The sequence below is a fragment of the Hevea brasiliensis genome, chromosome 6 (assembly GCF_030052815.1).
Source record: "Hevea brasiliensis isolate MT/VB/25A 57/8 chromosome 6, ASM3005281v1, whole genome shotgun sequence".
NCBI classification, from domain to species: Eukaryota; Viridiplantae; Streptophyta; class Magnoliopsida; order Malpighiales; family Euphorbiaceae; genus Hevea; species Hevea brasiliensis.
The window spans coordinates 8,596,792-8,608,087 of record NC_079498.1 but is presented as its reverse complement, the minus strand read 5'-3'; the positions used below and the strand labels follow the sequence as shown (position 1 = coordinate 8,608,087).

The 11,296-nt window shown below is 34.6% G+C and overlaps 1 pseudogene; it reads left to right on the top strand.

The window, feature by feature from the left end:
• The first annotated feature begins 2,380 nt into the window (after positions 1–2,380).
• Positions 2,381–9,289, top strand: LOC131180570 (lysine-specific demethylase JMJ26-like; annotated as a pseudogene).
• Positions 9,290–11,296: the final 2,007 nt, after the last annotated feature.

Below are 11,296 nucleotides of genomic sequence, written 5' to 3'. Positions count from 1 at the left end.
CAATTAGAACTAATAAACCTATTAAGTATAGAAAAGTCAACGTTTTGACATGAATAGTGCCACCATACACAAAAATGTGAAAGACCTGAAATTTATAAACCGTAATAGGAAGGATAAATTTGTAAAGAAATTATTAGAATTTAAGTATTAGAAATGGATACTGAAGTACTTTAAATTTATGTGTTTCAGTTGGAAAGGGATCTTCGAAGGAGAAACGAAAGTTTGAGTAAGTTGAGTCGACAAAAGAGGTTTGTGCATAATAAACTTTAATTTATCGTTTTCTAATTGAAAACTTATTTAGCTATGCATTGTGAATTACTTGTACTAATTATGGGTTTCGAGAAATGCTGTATTGCCATTTTATGAATGGAAATTTGAATTAGAAATTGATTTGTGTTTTGCTTGAAATGTTTGAATAACTTGATTTAAATTGTTTTGATTCACACTTGGCATGGCAATATCACTATGTTCCTCCTCCATTTATAGGGTGAGTATGACTATATTCCTCCCTCTCTGGCTTGCCAGTCGGAGGTGAGTTTGGATGAGTACTCATTAGCTAGCTAGCTACCTCCCTCATTGATTTCGATTAGTGGGGTGAGTATGCCTTGTCATGATGTACACATGGCATGTTCAAAAATTTTGTGTCATGGCCTAAGTTGTGTTAGCGATTGGCAACATTGTGTTTATTAAATTGTTTGATCAAATTTGTGTTATATTAAGCTTTGAAAATTGTGATAAATGTGATTTGAAAATTGAAATGTGATTGTGAGCTAACATAACTTAGGCAGCAGAGTGAGCTACTGATTGTTGGGACTACACTGAGGTTTTTGTACGGGTATTTAGTTATACCCTTGTATATTAGATTTTGATTATGCATGTAAATATATGTGTGTAAATTATTTGAGCAGATGTATAAAACTTTTGAAATGTTATTTTGGGTGTGTAATGGGAGTGCAAATTATTGTAATGTTCAAACTTATTTTTGAGTTTTGTAATGAATGTAAATTAATTTTTCTTTAGTGGAATATGAATGAACTTATTTAATATTATTTCTGAAGACAATTAAATTGAGAATTGTTTTGAATTATGGAGTTGGGAGAAATGATGTTGATTTGTGTTGTGGTTGTAGTTGATTTTGATGAAACAAATTATTGGAAGTGTTTTTCACAGGTTTTGAAGAACTGTTTTTCCCAAATATAAATGGCACTCTGCTGAAAATTTTCCAAAATTTGCGTAAAAATAAAAATGTACAAAAATTTTAACTAGTCTTTAAACTTTAAGTAAATGTTTTTAATACCTGCTATAAAAGCTCACCACTTTCAAAAAGTAAGAAAATTGTTTTAAAATCCCTTGTAGTATATTTAATGGGTTACCGGTAGGCAAAATACGGTAATTCATTAGATGTACTACGGGATCATATTACATCTTACTAAGGGGTAGGGTGTGACAGAGACCTTTTCCTATATATAGTAGAATTCTTATTTTAGTGTTATTTCTAAATTGAGTGGGACTAATCAAATTAAGATTGAGAGAATTAACACTACAAATAAGAGTATGGTAAAAAGATTATTTAGCTTCGTCCATAGAAAGTGGCTTTATCGATTGAAGAGAATAGCTTTCAACTCATAGAGTAGGGCTGTCACCCATTGTAGAGATGGGCTTTTCCAATTGCTGATGATTTGGCTTTTTCCATTGATGAGGAGCTTTTGCCTATTGCAGTCTCATAAAGGGAAAGAGGCTTCGGCCTAAGATAGAGAAAAAACATAATCCAAGAGGAAGGGATTATTGTCTATTATAGTTGAAGACACTCTTTATAGTGTAGCAGTTAAAATAGTAAATATATTGAGTTATGTCTAGAGGAGATTAAAAAGACTAACTAATGTATTTATTATAAGTAGTTTTGTAGTGTGGATTATTTTGGGTGTAATTAGGATGATGGGTGGTATAGCTTTGAGCTTATAATTGATGATTTATTATTTATGATATTGAAAGATGGTATGCCCATGGATGTAATCCTATGTTGAGAGAGTGAACCATGCAAATACTAGTGCTTTATATATTTACATTACTTCTTTGTAGTTTACACACTTCTGCGGTACACAACACGAGTACCAGAGCGGTGCAGCATTTTGGCCCAATGTTCATGGACGTGTTATCATTGCATTTATAATCTCACAAGTGCTTATTATTGGATTGTTGAGTACAAAGGAAGCTGCTCAGTCAATACCATTTCTCATTGCCCTGCTAATACTCACTATATGGTTCGATAATTTCTGCAAAGGCCGCTATGAACCTACCTTTAGAAGATATCCATTACAGGTTTGTTGCTGTCTTCCAATTGCAAAATTAATGGTCTTTGTTTGTTGGGTTTCAAGAAGCGATGATGAAAGATTCCCTGGAACGTGCAAGGAAGCCAAACCTAAATTTGAAAACCTATCTCCAAAATGCATATATGCATCCAGTTTTCAAAGGTGATGATGACAAGGAGGATGAAGATATAAGTGAAAATTTGGAGACTGAGAGTGTGCTAGTCCCTACAAAATGCCAATCTCGAAGAAATACACCTATGCCTAGTAGAATTAGTGGTGCATCTTCACCATCATCTTTGACAGATGTTATTAAGGAACATCCAGAGCCTTAACAACATGAGACTTCAAATCTCACTGTACATTTAGGCACATTGCAACTTACTAGGCCAATGTAGCGACACTGTAGATTAAAGGAAGGAGAAAGAAAAGAGGCCAAGTTACAATCATTCAAATATGCCAACAAGAAATGGAAGCTCTGCATTTTGTGGTAAAGTTATATCTACTCAAGGATGAATGTATATTATTTTGAGTGTATGAAACAAAGTAGATTTTTTGTTTGCATTTCTCATATTGGTTTGTATTGTACCATTGGAAAAAGAACATTTGTATACAATTTTTTTTTTTTTTACTTCAATAGTATCACTGAACTAATTTTATTAATTATTTACAAATTAATCAAGACTTACACTGCGTTAGGAGGAGTGTAAGGAGGTAAGGTAAAGTTAAATAAATAATGGTTTACTACTCTTACCTTATTTGGATGAGATATGGGAAGATAAAGATTGATAATAACTAATATTTAATATATAAAAATATTCCCAACACTCCAATTTAGTAAGTTGAGAAACTGAAAGTTTTGGGCTCTCAGAAACCTCACCTCCCCCATAAAATCTTCCTCCCAAATAAGTTATTATATCTCAACAAAAATATTATTATATCTTACAACATATTTATAAAAAAATTAGTGAATGTATTATAATTAATTTAGAAAAGAAAGTAACAAATTCCTCATAAATGGTTTCTCAAATTATGTCAAAGTTTGATGCATTTAATATGAATCTCTTCAATAGAATCGAACTCTGCTTAAAATAAGGAAGGAGAGCTTCTATCCTTACCAACTAAGTATTAACAACTAAGCATAGTCTAGTGATGCAACTTAAAGTTGAACTCCCCTTCCCTGCTCCTTTATAATAAATATTAATTTTTAAACAAGCTAATTTCTGTTTAATTCTAGGGGTGAGCATTATTTGGTTTAAATTGAATAAATTGAACTAAACCACTTTAATTTAATAATTTGGTTCGATTTTTAAGATAATTCAGTTTGGTTTTATATTATAAAAATTTTGATTATTTCTGTTCGATTTAGTTTTAAAGAGAAAAAAATCGATTAAATCGAACCGAATAATTTTATTGATTTTTGAATTGATTTATTTTTATGGAAAATTTATGAATTATATGTAATTATATATATATATATATATATATATATATATATATATATATATATATATATATATATATATATATATATATATTGTTTAATTTCATTGATTAATGGTTATTAGGTTCAAACCAAGGTCAAAATCAGATAAAATAACTTGAAAATCAAGTCTAAATTAAAAAATCAATCAAAAATAAAACTGATCGGTTTGAACCGAACAGAACCAAAATAGAGCGGTTCGATTTGATTTTTCATCCAGTTCGGTTCGATTTCTAAACTATATAATTTGATTTTTATGATTTGATTGTATTCGGTTTGATTCGATTTGATTTGAACTGAATGCTCACCCCAATTTAATTCTTGAAATCAAAGGAACCGAGAAAAAGATTGCATCACACGGTTTCCAAAAGAGAGTGGGATAACATCATCAAAAGGAGTTGAGGTCGGTTCAGGTCTATAACGGGAAATTCCCATGCCATTTGTATGTCTTCACGCGCAAGGCACTCTTCTTCGATTTCATTTATCATCGTTCGCTTCTTCAATCTAAATTTTCTATAGAGATTTTTTTTTCCCTGATTAGTTCACAGGTTCGTTTTTGGGTTTCTCTGTTTCTTTTGAATTTGTATGTTTTTCAAATTATAATTTGTATTTGATAGCTTTGTAAGTCTCTGGTTTTGCTTTATATGTATTCTGTTTGTCTTGATTATTTCTTTGTCAATGGGGATGATTTTTGTTTGTTTTAGCTGAGTTCACCTGAGTTTATCATTCAACCGCAGCTCTTTTGGTCATGGTCTTCGACTATATGGTTATTGTTTTTAATGCGTAATTCATTGGCGTTTAATCTGTTAATTGCTTATTGAATTTCTGTTTCCCTATAAATCGTAGTTCATGGTGGAAGAAAAATCATGCAATATGAATTTTTTATTCTATTTTTGTTTCGGTATTTATCTCTGGTTCTTTCTTGCAGTGAGGATGGATGCTGTTATTTCTAAGCAAGACCGGCACAGAGGTGATGGTGATCATAATGTGCAGAAGATGAGAAGAATCTCGAATGTTTCTTGGCTTGCATCGAAGAGACAAGTTCACAAAACCCTTAAGAATAGAGTTAATGGCAAGATATGGAAACGGGAAGAGGACGATGATGATGATGAGTGGTCACTCCCAACAAGAACAAAAAATTCATCCAAGAAAGTGAAACTGACTCCTGCTTTTGAATTCTCGAAAGGCAATGGAATTCCAAAGAAGCGGCTGAATAAGAGAAGTAGTTTTGTAGTTGTAGACTTGGAGGGTGATTCAGAAGATGAAGTTTTAGAGCAAGCGTGTATTATGAATATAAGAGCGCGCAAAAGAGCTAGAACTTCAGATAGTGAGGCAGTCAAAAGAAATCACATGTATACAAGGCTAGAAAATGGAGATTTTGCAAATGCTTCTTTAGGTACTTCATCTTCTTCTCCCTCGTCAGCTTCAGATATGAAGAGTAGTGGCAGTAGCAGCAGGACACGTACAATGAGAAATTTGAAGGTTATTTACCTCTGGTCATTTTTTTTTTATCTGCTATAGTGGAATTATACATGTTCCCTTGACATTGAAAGGAATAGTTTCTTTCTTTGTTTACTCTGGTAACTAAAGTTGTCAGTTTTTCTTGCTTCAAGCAGGCCAAAATAGAAGCACGCCCAAAGTGTCATCAGTGCATGAAAAACGAAAGAAAAATTGTTGTCCCTTGCAAGAAGTGTAAAAGCAAAATATATTGTGTCCAATGTATCAAACAATGGTAAATTTTTTGGCTACACTATTTGACATTGTTTTAGTATAACAAGCTTAGAAGCTTACTTGGCATATGCATTTTCTGCTGTGATGTATGTAGGTATCCACAGATGACAGAAGAAGAAATTGCAGAACAATGTCCTTGTTGTCGTAGAAATTGCAACTGCAATGCGTGTTTGCACTCCAGTGGTTTGATTAAGGTTTGTTTTTATTCTGTCCCTCTTCTATCCTATTGATTGTGAGGACATTAATAAAGAAGCAAAAGCTCCATTAGGCTAGTTTTTTGAAATTTAGAGTAGGCTTTTTAAACTTGTAAGTTGACAAATAAGCATCTTATATTACATTGGCAGTTGGAGCACCATGTTACAGAACTGAAATTCTGAATGCAAGCATTTCTTCTAACTAGCTCATTATATTGATCACGTCCAGACATCAAAAAGGGACATCACCGACAGTGAAAAGATTCAGCATCTAAAATATTTGATAAAGTCTCTGCTTCCCTTTCTGGAACAAATCTGTGAAGAACAAACTCAAGAGATGCAAATTGAGGCTAGCATTCAAGGTACATCCTCGTTTTCTTTTTAGCTTCAGGTATGAGTTTTTATGTTTAAATTCATTTCCTGCGAATAAATTATTAATTGTTCTTGTAATCAGGTTCCTCCCCTGAGATAGCAGAGAACTTCTGTAATAATGATGAACGTGTCTATTGGTAAGAATCTCTTATTGTGCTGAAGGGTGGAAACTATGTGATTTTATTGTTTGAACTTAAAGCTTATTTATTGAATTTTTTTGGGTCTTGGTGCAGCAACCATTGTGCGACTTCTATTGTTGACCTCCACCGCAGCTGCCCAAAATGTGCTTATGAACTGTGTCTCAGTTGTTGTCACGAAATACGTGAAGGAAGCTTGTCAAGTCGTGCTGAAATGAAGTTTCAATACGTAGACCGAGGCTCTGATTACATGCATGGTGGAGATCCACTGCCTTTTGATTTTGAAAATGCTGAGGATCAACGTGAACCAACGGTTGTGCTGTGGAATGCCAATGATGATGGAAGTATTTCTTGTGCCCCAAAAGAAATGGGTGGTTGTGGTGATTGTGTACTGGAGCTAAAGCGTATCCTTCCAATGGGATGCATTTCAGAGTTGAAAAAGAAGGCGCGAGATTTGGTAGGTTTTGACACGGAAAGGGCAGATTCGATGTGCAACAATTCTGAAGCAGGAAGAGAGATGCTGCGGAGCGCAGCTTCTAGAGAAGGATCCAAGGACAATTACTTGTATTGCCCTGCTATGAATGACATTCAAGAGGTTGAAGAGCTTTTTCACTTTCAAAAGCATTGGGTTAAAGGTGAACCTGTTATAGTTCGCGATGCCCTTGAGGTAACAACTCATTTGAGCTGGGAACCAATGGTAATGTGGCGTGCATTATGCGAAAATGTGGACCCAGAGACAAGAGCTAATATGTCTGAAGTGAAGGCCATTGATTGCCTGGCTTCTTGTGAGGTTTGGCGCCATTATCCTACCTGGAATTCTTTTTTCATCCCAAAAATATTGTATCATGCATGTGATCAAAAAGATATTCTATTTTCCTTTTATGAGTTACATTAATCTATCCTATGCTGATGTATCTTCTTTGTAGTTTTACTCACGAGTGCTGATTTTTAAAATATTCAGGTGGAAATTAGTACCTGTCAATTTTTCAAGGGCTATACAGAAGGAAGAAGATATGAAAACTTTTGGCCTGAGATGCTGAAGCTGAAGGATTGGCCCCATCTGATAAGTTTGAAGACCTTCTGCCACGCCATTGTGATGAGTTTATCAGTGCATTGCCATTTCAAGAATATAGTGATCCCAAGGCTGGTATCCTTAACCTTGCTGTGAAATTTCCACCAAATTTGCTCAAACCAGACATGGGTCCGAAAACTTACATCGCATATGGTACAACAGAAGAGCTCGGCAGAGGGGACTCTGTAACCAAACTTCATTGTGATATGTCAGATGCGGTATGCCTAAAATATCCACCATGTTATTACTACGCCTTGCACCTTGTATTCTAGCATAAGTTGCTTAAGAGTCTCCTATTTTTTTCTACTCTCTCCGCAAACTCTTTAAATTTGACTTAAACGTTTATGTCAAGAATGAGTTTCATATGGGCTCTTCCATTTTCAGCAAATGCTTATATAAGTAATGGGTTTTCAAATCTTCTACATTCTCTCCCCCACCCACACCACCACCACCCGCCCCGCCCCACCACCCCCTTCCACACAACCACCCCCTCCCCCTTCCCTTTCTTTTTAAAGACGAGAAAATAGCTGCCCCTTTTCCCCCCGTGGTTTACCAACTGTTGGTTAGGGAGCTCATACTGATCTTAAACTTGTCCAATAATGTAGGTGAATATTTTGACACATACTGCGGAGGTAGCTTTAAGTGAAGAACAACAGACTGCTATTCAACAGCTCAAAAGGAAACATTTGGCACAGGATGAGAAAGAACGTTTGGAGCAACATCAGCTAGACCATCATTCCATTGAACAACTTAGTGACTGCAGCGGTAGCTGGAAAGAGATGGGTGTATCAAAGATTATTGAGACAGAGAAGCACCCCTCCCAAATCAGTGAACAACTTGAGCTTTCCCATAATCAGCCAAGAGGCGCTACACTCCCTGGTTTGCCCAGTGAAGGTGAAACAGATAATATGTGTGGTGCATTGTGGGACATTTTTAGAAGGGAGGATGTCTCCAAGTTAGAAGAATATTTAAGAAAGCACTCCATGGAATTTAGGCACACTTACTGCTCCCCAGTAAAACAGGTAATTTATACTGACTACTTATTTTTCAGACTAGTCGATTATGATTCACTAATTACTAACCTGTTATAAGCAGGTCGTCCATCCAATTCATGACCAGTGTTTCTACTTAACTTCGGAGCATAAAAAGAAGTTGAAGGAGGAATTTGGTTAGTATATTAAGAAAGCTGAATCTCTCTCTCTATTTCTCTCTTTCTAAAATTATTGTGACACTCGAATTGTTTTACACTTCTAGGTATTGAACCTTGGACATTTGAACAAAGAGTTGGAGAAGCCGTGTTTATTCCTGCTGGTTGCCCACACCAAGTTAGGAATCTCAAGGTAAATATTGAGACTTGCATATTTTTCTTTTAAATCCTCCTCTAATGTTTCATGAAATAGTGCTTTCATATGTAGATGGAGATTATATTTAATATCTTTTTCCTCCATCTAAACAGTCATGTACAAAAGTTGCCGTAGATTTTGTCTCTCCTGAAAATGTCCAGGAGTGCCTTCGCTTAACCAAAGAGTTCAGACAACTTCCAAAGAACCACAGGGCTAGTGAAGACAAACTTGAGGTAACACCTTTCTGCTATCATTTATTTAGAATCAAGAGAACGTTGGTAATGCCATTTTTGAGCCTAAAGGTTGTTTTCCTACAATTTTTTGTGGTACAGATCAAGAAGATGATAATCTATGCAATTGCAGAAGCAATTAAAGATTTAGAAGAACTGATACAATGACAGCATTGATTTCTACACAAAGTGGCAACTGAAGAACAAAGAAGCCAAAGTTAATTGTTCCCTTTTTTTCCAATTTTTTAACATTGTTGTTACATTAATTAAAGTTTTTTTGAAGGATGTAAATCATCAATTTAATGTTTAACACAGACGATTTTTTTCCCTTTCTTATTTAGTTTGGCATATAAATGATACATTGGGAATTATTATATGAGCTTTTGCTTTGTTTAAAGAGAGTTTCTGGATGGGATAATTTAGAAAATTTCATTCTAATATTCCAATGGCATTATTATCTTACTACTTTTATTGTAATCAATATGATTATGAATTTATTATTTGGATTCGCACTTAGTTTTACTGAATTTTGTTATATATGTTTTTCGGCGTTTACAAAGATAATTACAAACTATACATGATCAAGAATTTCAATGTACCACATTAATGAAGATTTTATTTTCAAAACTTATAAATAGTTTTAAAACCTTCACTTTCTTTCAAATAATAAAAATTATAAATATATAAAAATTTTATTTTAAAGAAACTTTATTTTAATAACTTAATTTTATTTTATCTCTTAAAAATATTTTTATCTCTTAAGAATAATAATAAGTGTAGATATACTATTGGCATTATAAAATGAAAAAAGAAGTAAAATAAAGCAAAGTCAAAAATCAATTAGGATATCCTAATCGATTACCTTTGTCTTAACAAGTGTTATTAAATTCGGTTCTTAAATTCGGTTCAGAGGTTGATCCAGTGAAAAGACTGGGTGAATAGATTACTGGTTCAATCAGTGAGTTAATAATTCAACCAATACAACTCAACTCAACTCAACTAAGTCTTTATCCCAAAAATTTGGGGTCGGCTATATGGATTCGCTTTCTTCACTCTGAACGATTTTGGGTTAAATCCTCAGAAATGTGTAATGCTTCTAGGTCATGTTGTACTACTCTCCTCCAAGTCAATTTAGGTCTACCCCTTTTTTTCTTTCTATCCTCTAACCTAATGTGCTCTACTTGTCTAACTGGAGCCTCCGTATGTCTACGCTTCACATGACCAAACCACCTCAATCTCCCTTCTCTCAACTTATCTTCAATTGGCACCACTCCTACCTTTTCTCTAATACTCTTATTACGGACTTTATCTAGTCTAGTATGGCCACTCATCCACCTTAACATTCTCATCTCTGCAACTCTTATCTTAGATGCATACGACTCTTTCAGTGCCCAATACTCACTACCATATAACATAGCCGGTCGTATGGCTGTACGGTAAAATTTTCCTTTCAATTTATTGGGAATCTTACGATCACATAAAACTCCCGTGGCACGTCTCCACTTCAACCATCTGGCTTTAATCCTATTACTAACATCCCCCTCACATCCCCCATCTACTTGAAGGACTGAGCCTAGATATTTAAAGTGATTACTTTGGGGCAGTATCACTCCATTCAAACTAACTCCTTCCCTATCACCAGTTTGGCCTTCACTGAACTTGCAATGCATGTATTCTGTCTTCGTTCTACTTAACTTAAAACCCTTTGACTCTAGAGTACTTCTCCAAAGTTCTAGCTTTCTATTGACTCCTTCTCATGTCTCATCTATCAAAACAATATCATCCGCAAACATCATGCACCAAGGAATACTCTCTTGTATATGTTTCGTCAGTTCATCTAAAACTAATGTAAAAAGGTAAAGGCTTATGGCTGATCCTTGGTGTAATCCAATTGAGATTGGAAAATCTCTTGTGTCCCCTCCCACTGTGCGCATAATAGTAGTTGCTCCTTCATACATATCTTTCAATACTTGTATGTACCTAATAGATACCCTCTTTTGTTCTAACACATTCCATAAGACCTCTATTGGAATACTATCATAAGCCTTCTCCAAATCAATAAAAACCATGTGTAGATCTTTCTTCACATCTCTATATTTCTCCATCAAGCTTCTAATGAGAAAGATCGCTTCCATAGTTGAACAACCGGGCATGAAACCAAATTGATTGAGAGAGATAGAAGTATCATGACGTAGTCGATGCTCCACAACTCTCTCCCACAATTTCATAGTATGGCTCATGAGTTTAATTCCCCTATAATTTGAGCAACTCTGTATGTCTCCCTTATTTTTAAAAATAGGTACTAAAATACTCTTCCTCCATTCATCAGGCATTTTCTTTGAGTTTAGAATCTTATTAAATAATTTAGTTAACCATGCCACTCCCATATCTCCTAAATACTTCCACACTTCAATTGGTATTTCATCGG